The sequence below is a fragment of the Pinus tabuliformis genome, chromosome 7, assembly GCF_031772625.1.
Source record: "Pinus tabuliformis cultivar Carrire ecotype Pingquan chromosome 7, CPIR1, whole genome shotgun sequence".
Taxonomy (NCBI): domain Eukaryota; kingdom Viridiplantae; phylum Streptophyta; class Pinopsida; order Pinales; family Pinaceae; genus Pinus; species Pinus tabuliformis.
In genome coordinates, this window is record NC_142293.1 from 599,267,896 (window position 1) to 599,286,794 (window position 18,899).

The 18,899-nt window shown below is 41.4% G+C and overlaps 1 protein-coding gene across 2 annotated transcripts in view; it reads right to left on the minus strand.

The window, feature by feature from the left end:
• Positions 1 to 18,899, minus strand: part of LOC149248853 (uncharacterized) — a 41,531-nt gene that overhangs the window by 20,503 nt on the left and 2,129 nt on the right. For both annotated transcript variants that reach the window (XR_016266703.1, XM_089458566.1), the window contains exon 6: positions 72 to 731. The gene's annotated coding sequence lies outside the window, so the exon portion shown is untranslated. The remainder of the gene's footprint in view (positions 1 to 71; positions 732 to 18,899) is intronic.

Below are 18,899 nucleotides of genomic sequence, written 5' to 3' on the forward strand. Positions count from 1 at the left end.
ATGTAACAAACAGGTAAATTTTGTAACCATAACATTATGTTGTAACAAACAGTTAAATTCCCCATACATACTTTGTCCGCCGTTTTTCCCTTCTTCGTTGTCTCAATTGCTGAGATAGAACAGAGACTTTAAAACTAGCTCAATGAACTCAACCCTGCAATGTCCAAATCCCAAATAGCTCGAAGATCCACACTTGCACTTTTGGGTACACCCTTTAAGTATCATTTCCATATTCAAAAAATGGTGATCAGTTTTAAATTCTTGTTAATATGGATTCATTTCTACCATGTAACAAATGTGATAGAAAAACAGCAAGGGAAAAAAGGTATTCTCCGTTGAATTTTTTCTGGACTTTCTTCAATCTGTGGACGTTCTGCATTCACATGTAATTCTTACTTATGGACCAGCTCATACACCATACAATAAGAGTTGATGTTTGACAAATTTATAGAATAAATGAATCCCGGTCCAATACAAGTAAGAACTTCAAAATGGTGAATCAAACTTACAAGCAAGAACATATTCGCCTCAACATCTTTGTGTTCAGCTCCTCCTCCGACTCCTTTCAAGCCTGTCACCAGTGTTTCATTATTTGAAGCATTACCCTGCTGAAGTGACTTCAATCTAACATCCTTGGAATTTCATCCTTAAAATTTTGCTTGAGATCCTCAAAGGAGATGCCAATTTGTCTTGGAGGATTAGCTTGTTGAGCACTCTTTTGTTCTTCATCTCTGCTATTGGCAAATGCCCACAGACAAAATATTGCTTCTGTCAGCATCAGTCCCTCACACAAGTGCTAAGGTGCTAATTTGCTAGATAAGCATTGGAACAAAGGATTCTTTCCACAATACTACAATTTCCCAAAAAATCCAAATGCCAAAATCCTATCACTCACTCAAAAAATCACCAAGAGATTTACAGGGAACCAAAAAATAAAAAAATCAAAGCAAAACCACATGGAGAGTCTCGACAATGACTTGGCAACTCCAAAATGGAGAATCTTCTCCGTGACTTGGCTTAAAAACTGGGAAGCCAGGGTACATAATTCACTGAAACATGCAAACTTCTTGACCAAAATCGAGTCTGGCCAATTTTGGTTCAAACAATGTTTTGATTCCAATAGCTAGTTCAGAAAACAAAGTTGTAAAGAGTCATGATTTTCTGGAATAACGTTCAGAAAAACTTATGAAAACAGCGTCCCAGAGAGCTAGAGATATAGAATCTTTATCTTTAAAAATCTACAGGGGAAATACCAACTGCATGAATATTAACTGCTACCCAACCATATTGACAAGTTGAATCAAGGTGGGAAAAGAGGGGAAGAGGGGTGTTAAGGCACCCACTTCCTATTTGGCATTTTCAAAACATTCCTAATGTAACCCCTGGACGAAACAATGGACAATGGATGTCGTGGTTGTGCAGTGTACTGAATAGCTGAAAGGGTTGGAGTCTAGACTCTATACAGATACATGAAAGGGCTTAATGAGGAACAATTTAAGAAATGTACTGTATAATGCCATCTGAAATGAATAATTGTTACAGCTTTGTGAACTTCACAAGTGATGCTTTGCGAAATAGTCTGTTGCAAAGCACTTGGAAATTCTTACAAACTGTTCGAATTACATAGCATTATCAAGTACCTGTAAAAAAGAGGATGGACTTCAATTATCCCACATAAGCTATGGCAATCATTGATGTATGACAGCTTAAGCCATTTTGCTTAAGTATAGATATCCTAGTACTGGTTGACTTCATTAAGGTTAGCCATAGCTCCAATGCCCAACCTTCCTGCCTTAGTTAATCCTGGATCACTTTATCGGGATCAAGAGTAGCTCCAATGCCCAACTTTTTTGAATCTCTGGCACTCATTGATATATTATAGCTTGATATGCTTTTCTTTGTAATATGTATTAAGCTCCAATGCTAACCTTCCCGCATTAGTCGATCTTGGATTCCGTATGGATTTGTCCCATTTTCTACATCACAACTTGCATATTAGGAAAAGGGGAGTGGAATACAATCACCGCCTATATGACTTGGTTGGCTCCCTTTCATCATCTTGTTGTGTGGCTTTCTAAAGGTTTAACTTTGAAAAACTTTGTAACCCTTGCAAGCATATATAAAAGTAGAGGAATCACTAAAGGATATCCGGAGGACTCAAAAGGGGAAATGCCACCCGCTTCCTATTTGCATTAAACAAAACATTCTTATTATAATCCCACTGGGAAAAAATGGATATGATGCTAACACCGGATAGATGTGGCGGTTGAGTCCGCCACTAAGATGCCATTCAATTGATTTGAACTTTGAAGTGTGTACTCAACGCCAAAGATTTGTGTTGTTGTAACAATAATATAGGCTGACTCCCTTTCATCGTCTTGTTGTTGGCTATCTAAATGTTGAACTTCGGAAAACTTTGTAACTCTTCCGGGCAAATGTAAAAGTATAGGTATTACTATAGGATATCCAGAGGGCTCCAAAAGGGTATGCCACCCGCTTCCTATTTGCATTCAGGAAAACATTCTTATTATAATCCCTAGTGGCAAAATGGATATGAATGCTAACAGGGGATAGATGCGGCCGTTGAGCAGTCCACTGATCAGTTAGGTGGATTAGTAGGCATTGATAAATGGAAACATTGAGAAATTGATGAATACCGCATACAAGGATACCACATTGGCTGCAAAGGACTAAGATGTCATTCAATTGATCTGAAGTGTGTACTCAACACCAAAGATTTGTGTTGTTGTAACAATCATCTTGTTGCCTGGCACAAGAAGGGATTAACTTTGAAAAACTTTGGAAGAGTAACTTTGTAACTCTTCCAGGCATATATAAAAGTAGAGGAATCAGAAGTGGGTATGACACCCGCTTCTTATTTGCATTCAACAAAACATTCTTATTATAATTCCTAGTGGAAAACATGGTTATGAATGCTAACAGGGGATAGATGTGGCAGTTCAGCAGTCCATTGAACAGCTAGATGGGTCAGAGTAGGCATTGATAAAGGGAAACACTAAGAAATTGTTGAATACCGCATACAAGGATACCGCATTGGCTGCAAAGGACTGAGATGTCATTCAAGTGATCTGAATTATGTACTCAACACCAAAGATTTCTGTTGTTGTAACTTGTAACAGCCCTTCCATCATCTTGCTTCCTGGCTCTCTAAAGGTTTAACTTTGAAAAACTTTGTAACTCTTCCAGGCATATATGAAAGTAGAGGAATCACTATAGGATATCCAAAGGGCTCAAATGGGAATAAGCCACCCACTTCCTATTTGAATTCAGGAAAACATTCCTATTATAAGCCCTAGTGGAAAAAATGGATATGAATGCTACATGGGATAGATATGGTGATTGAGTAGTCCATTGAGCAGCTAGATGGGTCAGAATAGGCACTGATAAATGAAAACAGTGAGAAATTGATAAATACCACATACAGGGATACGACTTTGGCTGCATAGGGATAAGATGTTATTCAATTGACCTGAACTGTGTACTCAACACCAAAGATTTGTGTTGTTGTTACTGCACTTTGCTGATGACTAGGAGTTTCTTTGTGAAACTAAGAACCATTGAGGAGGTTCCTGCGTATATGATTATGAAATTTATGAACGAGGCAAACTTACGTGTACAATTATACACCAATGGAAACCGAATAAGGCAACAAGCTGCTACAGTCAAAAGAAGTAACTATTCGACCAATAGATTTGCGCTACAAAAACTTGAGTTGTCATTGAACTGTACTGAACTATGTATTCAACACCAAAAAATTTTGCTTTGTGTATTAAAAAGGTTTTTAAGTAAAAGCTTCTCGAATTCCCAAACCAGAGGCAAGCTTAGTGTACAATTGTATATCAATGGAAAACAAAAAATGCTACAAGTTGCTGCAATCAAAAGAAGTACCTATTAGACCAATAGATGGCTGTTACGCGGAGGATTCTTTTTGCCAATCCAGCTCCAGCTAAACTATACATAGTTTCATTGTCCTAAACTTCCTGGCAAGCCCAAAACTGTAATATCTTTTGCAAACGAGATTGGTTTGCAACTTTTTTAGGATTGTGGTAGATCTTCGCAAACATGGATCCCAACAGAGATACGAGCCTCAAAGTGATAAAGGAGATAAAGCAAGAGCCTCACTGTCTAGTTCCTTTGGATTGATGCGAAGGAGCAAACCACTGGCGAAATAGAACAGTTAAAGTTAATAATAAAACTGTGCTTTATCATGAACATAATAGAGCTATATTAAGACCCCCAAATATTTATCTGAAGCAAAGCAAAATAGAACAAAATACGAACCCCCAAGTGCTAATCCAACGCAAAGCTAAATAGTCAGTCCACCTATTAATGCACGTCACCCTAACCATCAAATCCTATTAATAAGGAAAACAACATCATTGGCAAACACCCAAAAAATTGCAGCAATTTCGAAGTGCAGCCATCCCTCTTCAGAATATATCATGGAGAGACAAGCCAACGATGCATTGGTTCACTCATGAGGTTGATGAAAAGGCCATCCCTTTTTCAGAATATATCATGAATAGAAAAGCCAATGAGGCATTAGTTCACTCATGAGTTTGATCAAGAGTAACAGGTCCCATCCCTGCTATGTTCTGCCCTGGTCGAATGGCATGTGTTTTAGGAGATCGTAGCAAGTGCATGTGGATAAGGTGTTGAGAATGGAGATAAATCAATAAGTTCACTATTTAGCTGGTTTGTGTTGCTACGCTTTTGTTCATAAATATCGATGTTAATGCCAACCTCCAGGGGCAACGAGAACTTCATAAACAAGGAGGCTTGCACAAGTGGCTGCTAGAAGTGGTCACCCGTCATTGGAATAGTATAGCAAATATGTGGAGGAACTCCACTCCAAACTAGCATGACCGAACAAGGTTAACAAACATGCACCCTCATGATATGACAAGGATGGATTCTGGAACTTAACCCCAAGAGAAGGATATGAAACAAAATGTTTCACCCTTTGCCGAAAATGAAGGCTAGAAATCAAATCACATTATCGCATGGGGTAGCAGGATGGAAGAATCATACCCAGTGCAAGTAAATGAGGCGTTGGAATGGAAATAAAGCTATGGCTTCAATCTTCTAAACATTTCTTTCTTTTGAGGCTCCTTGCATCTCCTTCTTATCTACTTAGAGGCCCTCTCTGGTTTTAGGCTTTAGTTGGTTTACTTACCCAGTGTCTCCCAGGCTTAGTTACAAAACAAGCACCTACTTGGAATCATTAACTTCAATGCTGTAAAGTGTAGGCATTGCATTTGCCATCCTCCCTACCCAAGCAGGGTTGTTAGCTCTATTTGTAAGATGCTTGTTCACCCTGAATAGCTAAAAGACTGGAATCAAATTGTTTTCAACCATTTAGTGCATTTCTTTGTTATTCGAATCCTTTATTAGCCTACATTCTTGATTTAAGCTCCCTGTGGCACCTAGACTATAACAAGGTAAAGGAGCATTTGGGAGGATGGGAAGAATGACAAAAAGTAGTTGATCACTACAATATGCACATTCAGGCCCGAATAAAGTAATGTTGAAGTCTAACCCTATCCAAAACCTCTGCATACTAGTAACTAGAGTGGGAATGCACTCTTTCCCAACCTTTCATGAAGGCCAAATTTTTCTACTCATTGCTATATTGCCTTGCTAGAGCAAGTCAATGTCAGTCATGCATTCCTCCATCAATGAGGCACTTTATAATATAGTGATGAAAGGAGTCCGTGGTGCTTTTGGCTCCTTCATGCAAGATGCAGAGGTGAAATTTGACACAAAGAATTGTATCCAAGGGCTTAAGAAGAATTTAGACAACATGAAATCCATGGAGCAGGTCATAGAGTTGAAAGGCCAAATATGTCACTCCAAGGGCTAAAGAAGAATTTAGGCAACTTAAAATCCATGGAGCAAGTTGTATACATTATGAAGTTGAAAGGCCAGATTTGTCACTCCGCAGAAAATGTGGGACTGAATAACACAAGCGATAAGCCCACAACATTTTGTGGCATGAAGAACTTAGTGCCCCTCCCAATCACAAATGAAGACCAAAGGTTGAAAATTATCCCAGTCTAGTTGGTGCTCTTGTAACCTGGGTTGAATCTTAAGTTTATAACTGGATAATTGAACGTTTGAAGTTTGTTAGCTTTACAATTTTGATAAATGGGTCACCTTCTAAATTTTTTATGGCTTCTCGGGGCCTCAGGCAAGGCTTCCCCTTGTCACCTTTTCTGTTTCTTTTCGTTGCAATAGCCCTAAGCAGATTGATTCTAGAGCCAAGGAGGGTTGGGCAATTCAATGGAATCAATTTAGCAGGTACAGTTGTTTTCTTGTTTCTTTTAGTTGCAATAGCCCTAAGCAGATTGACTCTAGAGGTAAAGAGGGTTGGGCAATTCAATGGAATCAGTTTAGCAGGCAGAGTTGTAACTCATTTGTTGTTCGTGGATGACATTCTCCTCTTTGGAGAGGTACCTTGTGAGAATTGAATTGTCTTGAGATCATCTTGGAAACCTTTTGCAAGACTACGGGAATGGAAGTTGAATGGGATAAGTGAAAACTTGAAGGAGAGGTTAGGCCAGCTAGTTCCAATGAAGCTTGAGCTTCTTGGTAAAGAAAGTATCTCGGGGGTAACTTAAAACCTAATAATTACAAAATAGCTAATCGGTTATGGCTAGTTGGGAAGATTGAAGGACGAATCAATTGTTGGTGTTATCATTGAGTATTGAGGGGAGGGGGAAGGTTGATTATTGTTAAGTTGGTTCTTGAGAGCACACTTGTTTACTGGTTATCTATAGAGAATGTCCCAAAATCAATCTTGGAAAATGTTAGAAATAAGTGATCAAGCTTCCTATGGTCAAGTAGGAAGGAAATGGAGGGTTTTCTCCTTCCCAAGTGGGCAAGGATTGCAAATAAAAAAGGAAAAGGTGGCTGAAGGTTAAAAAACTTGCAGCTGTTTGGACAAGCTTTGGCTGCAAAGAATCTTTGGAGGTGTTTGTTTAAACAGGGTCTTTGAGGGAAGGTAACGAGGGTCAAGTATTTGGAAAACAGGGCTCCGAAGTAGTGTATTAGGCTTGAGCCTAAATATTCAAAGGTGCCTCTAACATGTGGAGAGGTTTATTCAAAGCTTTTGAAATCTTAAATCCATGGGTCGTTTGAAAAGTTAGTAATAGATCCATCATCCAATGTGAAGGTGGGAGGACTCGTGGATCAGATGTCGAAGGAACTTTTTGCTTTTAGATCCCCTAAGGAGGCACCTTCACAATAGGAGGGAAACTTCTTTTCAAGATGGTTCAAGGGCTGCAATGCCTAATACACGAATTCAGGTTTGGAAATTTGCGGAAGATTTGGAACTACAATGTCATTTGGGATGTGAATGGTCCTAATATGTGTCACTGACCTTAAACATAGCACTGTTTCTATAATGGAGCAAGAAAATGAATCATGTTGGACGAGGAATATCACTATAGGGGTAATGACAACAAAGTTAGGATATGAATGAAGCAAGAAAATGAATCATGTCACTATAGGGGTAATGACAACAAAGTTAGGATAGGAATGAAGCAAGAAAATGAATCATGTTGGACGAGGAATGTCACTATAGGGGTAATGACAACAAAGTTAGGATATGAAGAGAAGATGAGTGAAAATGTGGCTGAAGCTAGGCACTAGTGGTGGAAGGCAACTTAGAAGATAGATGGCCTTTAGGTTTAGAAACTTGCTAAAGATTTGAAACTACATCAAGACACTACAATTGTAGTCACTCACTACACAATAATATCATATATGAGATCAAAATTGCAAACATACCCTCTGAACATCATCTCTTCTGCAATGTGCTCTATTCCGCTAAAAAAAAGAGGGACTAAATGAGGTTAAAATACACACACGGTTAGTAATGATAAGCTTATTTCAAACTAATAATTATTCATAATACGAAACACACCTCCCCAAGAGATTTTTTTTGTTCGTGCTCATCAAAACAAGTCATCTATGTTGATTTGGGGTAGCTAAAAAAAACAGGGACTAAATAAGGTTAAAATATACACACAGTTAGTATTGATAAGCTTATTTCAAAACTAATAATTATTCATAATAGGAAACACACCTCCCCAAGAGTTTTTTTTGTTTGTGCTCATCAAAACAAGTCATCTATGTTGATTTGGGGTAGCATTTGGGGTAGCGTCGGATGTGCTCTAGGCCTCAAATTTTGAGGGGAGGCTTCGGCACATGTATTCCAAAGAACCCAGAAAACGTTTTGGGAAATTCCACCCGGAGACAATTTTATTAAAATAATTAATATTTTTTAATGGGATCCTAAGTCTAAACTCAGGAAATTAAAAATATTAATGGGTATTAATCTAATTGTGGGTGTAACTTCTAAAAAAAGACGAGGATCAAACTAAAATAATCTTAGCCATTGATTAACTTTTAATTTGGGCCGTTGAATGTCAACAAGAAGATTATTTAAGGAAGCTTGAGGGTCATTTGGAAAATACAACGATTGATTAACTTTTAAACTGGGCCGTTGAATGTCAACAAGAAGATTATTTAAGGAATCTTGAGCGTCATTTGGAAAATACAACGAGAGATCAAGAGATCGAATTTCTAAAGTGAGAAGTTATCAGGAGGAAATTTTGATCGAGTAGATTTCTTGCAGTTGAGGGGCAGAGATAGCATCCAGAGAGAGATTTTCTCAGCTGGAGAATCATCAGCAGAGAGAGGCAGAGAGTGATCCAACAGCTCTCACGCAGAGGCTGATGCAGGGCCACGCAGAGGCAGCGCAGAGGGTGAGAGAGAGTCCGAAATTTTGCAGCAGAGTCAGTTTCAGAAGCTAGGTGCCGAGGTGTGAGACCGAGAGGCTGAGAGCAGTGACTCCGAGCAACAAATTGATCAGCTGGTTGGGTGACGCAATGCCTAGAGGGGCTGACGCAGGGATTGCATGAGGATTGCGCAGAGGCAGTGCAGGGCCTACCAGAGGCACCTCATCTAGTGTCCGGATCAGCCGGGATTTTTCTTAGTGATTGTGTGAGGTAATCTCACAAATCTTTTTGCCAGTATTTCTCTCTGTAACTGAATAACCCGTGAGGTATTCGGAGATGTGTTCAGAATTTGCTACTTCTTAATAATAATAAACCCTCTGATCTGTTGCACCAGTTTTCCCGTGTTGGGTTCTTCCAGGGACATTTGTCCAAAAATAACAGTGTTATTGTGTTGTATTTTCTTTCTTGCTCAATCTCTTGTTTCCACATATAAATTAATTAAGTGAAGGTTGCATTGTATGTATTTCAATATTTGTCGTAGGAAACTGCAAATAACTTGTTCATGTAAATCTAACAAGTAGGAGAAATATCATCAGTTGCTGCAGTAGAAATTCCGGTTTAAGATTTTTCACATGGTATTAGAGTTGCAGGTGGAACAAGAAGAGCAGTGCCAGAGAACCCAACGTTGAGCAAAAGAGGGAGATCGAAAAGCTGCAGGAGGCAACAGTTCGAAACCTTGGAGGGTTTGCGTAGTTCTTAGCCGGAGGGCTGAAATTTCGAGGCAGTCTCTCTTTGAGTGAGTTGACAGAGAGAAGGGCTTCCAGATCGAGATTTTGTCGGGGCAGAGGGAGCAGCGCTGAAACCTCAGCGTGAGGAGAGTTGTTGGGACGCAAATTTTTTCTATAGGCAGTTTGTTGGGCAGAAAATCATCAGAAGAAAGAGGAGAAACACGATTGAGGGAATTTCTTCCTCGAAGAATTCCTAGCCAGCAAATTCGAATTCTCTAGAGCTGAGGAGCAGCAAGGGGCAGTAGCTTTACTAGCTCCAGCAAGGAGTGTGTAGGCTAGCCCAGCAGGAGCACATTGGAGAGAAGAGGTCATTCGACTTTGTATTTGTGGCAGAAATGGAAACCAGTGGCTTGAGGGATTAGGACAGGTTGGACGGAGATCCAACTATGTCATCTGGAAGGCTAGAATGTCATTCCTTCTAGATGAGCATGCCCTCAAGACATATGTCGACAGCGTGGTGGTTGTGCATGCAGATGCAGATCCGTTGAAGAAGTGCCGAGTTGAAATGGCAAAGGCAAAAAGAATGATCCTCGACGGAGTGAAGGATCATGTGGTCTGTCATATCGCTAGCAGAGGGACTGCTAAGGAGATGTGGGACACATTGTCTATGTTATATCAAGGATCTTCCGAGCAACGGAAGATGTACTTGGAGCAGAAGCTGAGATCTGCTCAGATGCAGAAGAGGGAGCATGTGGATCCATTCCTCACGAATCTTAAGGAGACCTGTGATGAGTTGTGTACTGCAGGGCATACAACTCAAGATTCAGAGTTCGTTAGACTGGCCCTCAATTTTGTCTCAGATGAGTGGCAAGTTTTTGTCCAGAGCAGCCTTGCCGAATTGGGATAAGATGTGGGCAACTCTAAAACAAGAGGAGATGAGGAGAGAGTAAGGTTAAACTTGACGGACGCAGCAGCAGTGGGTCGAAGCCCAAGGAGGAGGAGGATAATACAGCCCTTGCATCGAAGGGACAATAGAAGCAGCAGAGACGTAAGAAGGACATCTCGAAGATCAAGTGTTCAGGTGTGGTGAGATGGGTCACCACGCTACTCAGCGTCATCTCAAGAAGAAGGTCAAGTATGAGAAGCACGATTTGAAGGTTGCGCCCACGATGAGGAGTTCACCATGATAGTCGAGATACCTCGAGGAGGGACATAGGCTGATTTGGAACTGTAGTTTGAAAGAGCTACAGATGGGCAGGATCCTTGAGGACCCCACCTATAGGATCATTTACTTGCTACGGGAGCCCAGATCAGAAGTAGCAGGATGGACTAGTGTCAGATGGTGCAGAGGAGTGTCACGGAGACAGTTGCAGTGGCTAGGAGCGCCAGAGACTGAACAGCGCAGAGCAAAGTTGGCAGCAGTGCAGATGGCACAAAGCAAAGGTCAGCAGCAGCGCAGTGGATTCAGAGGGTCAGTGCAAAGACTAGCAGTAGTCAGGCTCCAGCATTCATGTGGTATCATACTGAACACAGTTAGTTCAGTAATTTTGGATGTTTTTTCGTTGCTGATAGAGTTGCAGAAACAGTTTGCAGTGTAGTGGCAGTTGGCAATATTAGTGCAAGCAATAGCACAGATGCAACACTTGAGACGGAGTTGTAGTACGGATGCAGTGTTAACAATGGCAGTGTCAATAGCAGTACAGCTGCAGCAGCAACGCATTAGTTGGTGGACAACATGTTAGACATCAACAACGCAGACGACGATGCTTCAAAGTCAAAGCAGTATGCAGCAGCATATATTGCTAGAGCACATTTCTCGCTAAGAGAGAGTGTTTATTTGGTGTAGCATCGGATGTGCTCTAAGCCTCAAATTTTGCAAGGAGACTTGGGCACATGCATTCCAAAGAACCCAAAAAGCATTTTGGGAAATTCCACCCAGAGACAATTTTATTAAAAAAACTAATATTTTTTAATGGGACCCTAAGTCTAAACTTAGGAAATTAAAAATATTAATGGGTATTAATCTAATTGTAGGTGTAACTTCTAGAAGAAGACGAGGATCAAGCTAAAATAATCTTAGCCATTAATTAGCTTTTAATCTAGGTCGTTGAATGTTAACGAGAAGATTATTTAAGGAAGCTTGAGGGTCATTTGGAAAATACACCGAGAGATCAAGAGATTGAATTTCTAAAGTGAGAAGTTCTCAGGAGGAAATTTTGATCCAGTAGATTTCTTGCAGTTGAGGGGTAGAGATAGCATCCGGAGAGAGATTTTCTCAGTCGGAGAATCATCAGCATCATCAGCGGAGAGAGGCAGAGAGTGATCCACCATCTCTCACGTAGAGCCTAACACAGGGCCATGCAGAGGCAACGCAGAGGGTGAGAGAGAGTCCGAAATTTTTGCAGTAGAGTCCGTTTCAAAAGCCGAGCCAGGGTGTGAGACCGGGAGGCTGAGAGCAGTGACTCCGGGCAACAAATCTATCAGCTGGCTGGGCAACGTAGTGCTTATAGGGGTTGATGCAGGGAATGCATGAGTACTGTGCAGAAACAGCACAGGGACCTGCTAGAGGCACCTCATCTAGTGTCCGGATCAACTGGAATTTTTCTCAGTGATTGTGTGAGGTCATCTTACAAATCTTTCTGCCGGTATTTCTCTCTGTAACTGAACAACCCGTGAGTTATTCAGAGATGTATTCAAAATTTGCTACTACTTAATAATAATAAACCCTTAGATCTGTTGCACCAGTTTCCCACATTGGGTTTTTCCAAGGACATTTGTCCAAAAACAACAGCGCTATTATGTTGTATTTTCTTTCTTGCTCAGTCTCTTGTTTCCACATATAAATTAATTAAGTGAACGCTACAGTGTATGTATTTCAATATTTGTCGTAGGAAACTGCAAATAACTTGTTCATGTAAATCTAACAAGTAGGAGAAATATCATTAGTTATTGCAGTAGGAATTCCGGTTTAGGATTTTTCAGAATCTACAGATACAAAATAATATTAAATAAGATATTAACAAAGTTGAACGCAAAAATTAATCGTAATAAGAAACACACCTTGCTTGTTATATATATAAGGTGGGGGCGAGGGGTCCATTTTGTATTTCACGTGTGGAACGCAATAATTAATTGTAATAAAAAACACACCTTGTTTGTTATATAAAATTGGAGAGTCTATTTTGTATTTCATGTAATAAAAAACACACCTTGTGTTAAAATTGGCAACTAGGGCCAAACTCCATATGGGTCATCTTATTTATGGTAGCTGATATTTTTCTTGGATTCCTCACGTCGAGAGGTATAGGATTGATCTAAAGATCATCCGATTCTGACATGTATTCATGGAGATATCAATTTATTTGTGTTATGGGACAATTCATCAAGGTCAACTAGCAACCAAATTGCCCCCCACTTGTGCTCAACGTTTTAGTATAAAAAGAGGTGGCTTGCTAGTCATTTGGACACACACTCTTCTTGTGATCTCTTCCTCTCCACTTGTCTTTGGGTTTTGGTGGGAGGAGAGATCCTAAGAATATACGCTGCCCTAGAAGCTGCCATGGGAAAGAAGGATCTACGCTGCTCTAAAGAAGATGCCCTAGCCCCTAACGTTGGCATGGAGATAAAGGCTTAACGCAGTCAGGAAGATGGGCTTCTAATGTTGTTCTAACACTACCCTAATGAATCCCTAGCGTTGCCCTAATAAAGAAGCCTTAACGATGCCCTAACAGGAAGACCTAGCCACAGTCAAGTAGAAGGTTTCTATTCCTAGCAAGCCGCAGTCCTAATGGGAGGACTACAGTCTTACCCTAGCCGCAGTAAATCACAAGATTTGGCCGCAGTCCTAAGGGATCTCTAGAGCTACAATATGCTGCCTGAATGGTTCCTAATCTACAGTCTCAGACTCTCAAGTCTGCTCTAGCCGCAGTAAAAAGAGAAGGTTATAGTCACCAAAATAGAGGACTATAGCAGTTGTCCATTTGTGCTTCTAACCGCAGTCAAAGGAGGGCTAGTCTCAACCCTCAAGGAGGTCATCATGGCTGCAGTTGGAGACGACCCTATCAGCCAAATGATGAAGGAGACATTGTAAGGAAAGTCAGCTATCATATCACATTCTGGAGGATATGTCCTTATGCCACTTTGTTGTAGGTGACAGCATGGCTCATTTAGGAGTGTTGAAGAAGGGAGACCGTAGCCTTGGGAGGGATGTTGCAGCTGATGTGTGAAGTCTAGTAGGACTTCATTGATGCCCTAACCAGTCCATTGTGAAGGTTGTCTGAATTGTTGTTTGAGTCCAGCGATGCAGCAAACAGCAGCATGATATGATATGATGTGACAACATTGTAATAAGGTGCAGCATGATGATGGGCATAGTGATGAAGTGTATCATAGCATGATGAGTGCAGCACAGTGATGATGAATGTTGCAATGAGGTGCAGCATGAGGTGCAGCAGTATGATGTATTGCAGCAGCAGAATTGTGATATACTGCAGTATGCATTGAGTGCATAAAAGGTACAGCATAGTGCAGCATGAAGGATGCAGCAGAATGTTGATGAAGTACAACATGATGGGCATAGCATGATGATTGGGTGCAGCTAAGTGATGAGAGCAGCATAGTGATGAAGAGCAGCTCAGTGATTGGGTGCAGCACAGTGACGGGTGCAACATGATGATGAGGTGCAGCACAGTGTTGCATGGTGATGGAGTCACCTTGGAGGATCAGTTGAAGCAGTATGTCTTCACCTGAGTTCAGATCAGCTACCTCATGTGCCATCTTCTTAGAGAAGATCTCTGCTCTTATTTAGATAAGTCAAAATGTTGACTTCTAATGTATATGTACTATCTCTCTCTCTGTTGAACTATTGAAGGGCATAAGAAGAATTGATCAAGGGTTTCTCCACATTGGGGTTTGTCCCTAGCTGGCGCCACATCTTGTGTCCTCTTGTCTTGGCTTGTTTTCTGTGATTTATGTTTATGTTCTGTCTGCATTTTACTATCATGCTAAATGTGATTGCTAATTTGGAATTGATATTGAGCTAATATGGAAAATTGAAGTAAATTTTCTCTCAACATAGAACATACCTAAAATTAACATGGTATCAGAGTTGAGGTGAAGACAAAGCCCAAGCAAGAGTGAAAGAGCAATCACCAAAGACAGTTGGAAAGGAAAAAAGGGCTCAATGGGTTCCTCATCCCTCTTCAAATTCACGAAGGGTGAAGTCGAAGCAGAGAATATTATCTGAGTGGTGCAGTGGAAGCATCTAATGGCCTACCTAAAGATCACTTCAATGGGAAGTCTGAATCTAAGGGTGGAAGGAAAGGAATATGCCTTGCTTGCAATAAGTTCGGCCATTATGTGAAGGAGTGTCTGAATGGTAGGGACACATCACTTGATGATGATAACAATCATTCCAGAGACATCTTCAATGATCAGAGGAATGACAAGTAATGCAAGTCATCAAGGAAATGGCCGACTCTTCAAAGAATGCAAGGAACTCCAGGTATGAAGAATCAAATGTTGTTTCTGATAAGCTAAAGAAGTATTATCTTATATTGGCCCTCTCCACTACTCCTCCAGACTCTTTGGGAATCTGGCTTATTGATAGTAGTGCTTCAAGGCACTTCATCAGATAGAAGGAAGCTCTCTCTAATTTGATAGAGAAGGAGACAATCGTGGAGATTTTTCTTGGAGACGATGCCACCCATCCCGGAAAGGGTGTAGGGAATGTTACCCCTCAATTGAATGAGGGTAACACGATTCATTTAAAAGAAGTTCTTTATGTACCTGATCTCAAGAAGAACCCGGTGTCCATTTCGGCAATGGAAGTCAAAGGTTTCAAGGTGGCATTCATCGATGGAAAGGTACGTGTTTGAAAATAGAATTTTCAAGATGCTTTTACTCATGGGTTCAGGGATTGGCAATTTGTATCAAGTTGCAGGAAGTCCATTAGGGACCATGTTGTGTGACACATCTCTTCAATGGCACCGGAGGTTTGCCCATCTTCATTATAAGGCCCTACCCGATGTGAGTCAGATGGTAAAAGGGATGCTTGAATTCAAGAAGAGCATGTAGGTACATGTCCGAGATGTACCGAAGGAAATATTACAAGGGGACCATTCCCCTCATGTAATAACAAGACCTCAGATGTGGAACAACCTGAGGGGTTTGAGATTCATGATTGGGAATCTCAAGTATGCAAGTGGAAGAAATCTCTCTATGTTTTAGAGCAAACACCCCGAGCTTGATATGAGAAGATTGATAGCTAGCTGATGAAGTTGAGATTCACTAGGAGTGAAGCCGATCCAAACCAGTGCTTGAAGGTTGTGGATGATAGACCTCTTATACTGGCACCTTATGAGGACAACCTCTTTCTGACAGGTGCAGACCCTCTCATTTGCAAAAGTAAGAGGGAGTTGGATTCTGGATTTGGAATGGTGAACTACAAGCCCGTGACTACCTCGATGGAGCTTAACTTTCAGAAGTTATGTGGTAGTGATGTCGGACCTGATTTGGGAAATGCCTCTAAGTTTCATAAACTCATTCGCATTGATGTTCTTGGTGAACTTCCTTCCGAATATATGTTTTGCAGTTAGCATGTTGGGATCATATATGGTTGAGCCTCATTGGATTAGTGCAAAGAATCATTTGAGATATCTTCAGGGCACAATCTCTCATGGATTGAGATACACTACTAGAAATGTGAAGCTGCATGATTATTCTGATGTTGATTAGGCAGGCAATGTGGAGGATCGCAAGAACACTTCTAGGTGTTGGTTCTCTTTGGGTTCTGCTTCGATATCCTGGATGAGCAGGAAGCAGAAGTCGGTTGCTTTGAGCACCGCTGAGGCCGAATACATAGCTATGAGTATAGCCTCGTGTGAAGCTGTCTAGTTGTGGAAGCTCTTCAGTGAGTTGTTTGGACACGTGTTGGATACCATCGTGATCTTTTATGACAACCAAAGGGGGATTCGATTGTTGAGGAATCCCATGTTCTATGATCGCTCCAAGCATATAGACATCAGGTACCACTTTATCTGGGATATGGTACATTGAGGAGCAAGAAGGCTCCATCGCATTGGGACTGATGTGCAGGTCGCCGATATTCTATCGAAGCCCCTGGGAAAGGTCAAATTATTGACTTTCTGAGAACGACTAGGAGTTGTGGAGAGACTCTCTCCTAAGGGTCCTGTATGATATGGACATTGAGCTCTAGGAGCTCCGAGGGGCTTGGGGTTACATCTTGGAGTGATGAGCAACCATAGTGTGAGTGGTTCAGCCTTCCCCTGAGTGGTTCATTCTTCTCCTGTCGAGACATAGTCATAGGGTGGGTGGTTCAGCCTTCCCCTAATGATTTGTGGTGTACAGGGTGAGTGGTTAAACCTTCCCCTGGGATACCCCTCGCAACATGTAAGTAGGATGAGTGGTTCATCCTTCTCCTGCTGAGACATCCTACCCATGCAGTCTGGGACTCATGGGAAGTACCTCTCATATGGCCAATGAGTAAGGAAACGTGGATAGGGACCATAGTAGTACCGATGGACGCATCATGTTACTACCGTACTCCTTATGCTAGGATGATATTGATCTGGGACCAATTGGAACTGACTTCGGGTCAGTAAGAGTGATATAACTCACTCTCTTTTTGGAACTGATTTCGGATTAGTAAGAGTGGTATGACACACTCTCTTTATTGGAACTGACTTCAAGTCAGTAAGAGTGGTATGAGACACTCTTTTATATGGGACTAACTTCGGGTCAGTAGAGGATGGTATGATACATTCTCGATCACTTCTTCTTCTACTTAGTTCAAGAGAGCAGAGCAGTGCAGGGCACTGATGGCAGAGATAGTACAGCCTGGCAAATGGATTAGAAGATGGAGTACTCCCTAGTTGAGAGGGAGTGTTTAAATTGGCAACTGGGGCCAAACTCCATATGGGTCATCTTATTTATGGCAGCGATATTTTTCTTAAATTCCTCGCATCGAGAGGTGTAGGATTGATCTAAAGATCATCTGATTCCGACATGTATTCTTGGAGATATGAATTTATTTGTGTTATGGGACAATTCGTCAAGGTCGGCCAGCAACCAAATTTCCCTCACTTGTGCTCAACGTTTTAGTATAAAAAGAGGTGGCTTGCTAGTCATTTGGACACACACTCTTCTTGTGATCTCTTCCTCTCCACTTGTCTTTGGGTTTTGGTGGGAGGAGAGATCCTAAGAATATAAGCTGCCCTAAGAGGAGCTGCCCTAGAAGCTACCATGGGAAAGAAGGATCTATGCTGCCCTAAAGAAGATGCCCTAGCCCCTAATGATGGCATGGAGATAAAGGCTTAACGTAGTCATGAAGATGGGCTTCTAATGTTGTTCTAGCATTGCCCTAATGAAGCCCTAGTGTTGCCCTAATAAAGAAGCCTTAACGCTGCCCTAACAGGAAGACCTAGTCGCAGTCAAGTAGAAGGTTTATATGCCCAGCAAGATGCAGTCCTAATGGGAGGACTACAGTCTTACCCTAGCCGCAGTAAATCACAAGATTTGGCCGCAGTCCTAGGGGATCTCTAGAGCTACAATACGCTGCCTGAATGGTTCCTAATCTGCAGTCTCAAGTCTGCCCTAGCCGCAGTAAAAAGAGAAGGTTACAGTCACCAAAATAGAGGACTATAGCAGTTGTCCATTTTTGCTTCTAACCGCAGTCAAAGGAGGGCTAGTCTCAGCCCTCAAGGAGGTCATCATGGCTGCAGTTGGAGACGACCCTATCAGCCAAATGATGAAGGAGATGCTGTAAGGAAAGTCAACTATCATATCACATTTTGGAGGATATGTCCTTATGCCACTTTGTTGTAGGTGACAGCGTGGCTCATTTAGGAGTGTTGAAGAAGGGTGGTCGTAGCCTTGGGAGGGATGTTGCAGCTGATGTGTGAAGGTTGGTAGGACTTCATTGATGCCCTAACCAGTCCATGACCACATTGTGAACGCTGTCTAAATTGTTGTTTGAGTCCAGCGATGCAACAAACAACAGCATGATATGATATGATGTGACAACATTGTAATAAGGTGCAGCATGATGATGAATGTTGCAGCATGATGATGAATGTTGCAACATGTTGATGGGCATAGTGATGAAGTGTATCATAGCATGATGAGTGCAGCACAAATGTAACAAAGTGCAGCACAGTGATGATGAACGCTGCAATGAGGTGCAGCAGTATGATGTATTGCAGCAGCAGAATTGTGATATACTACAGTATGCATTGAGTGCATAAAGGGTACAGCATAGTGCAGCATGAAGGATGCAGCAGAATGTTGATGAAGTACAACATGATGGGCACAGCATGATGATTGGGTGCAGCTCAGTGATGAAGAGCAGCTCAATCATTGGGTGCAGCACAGTGACAAGTGCAGCATG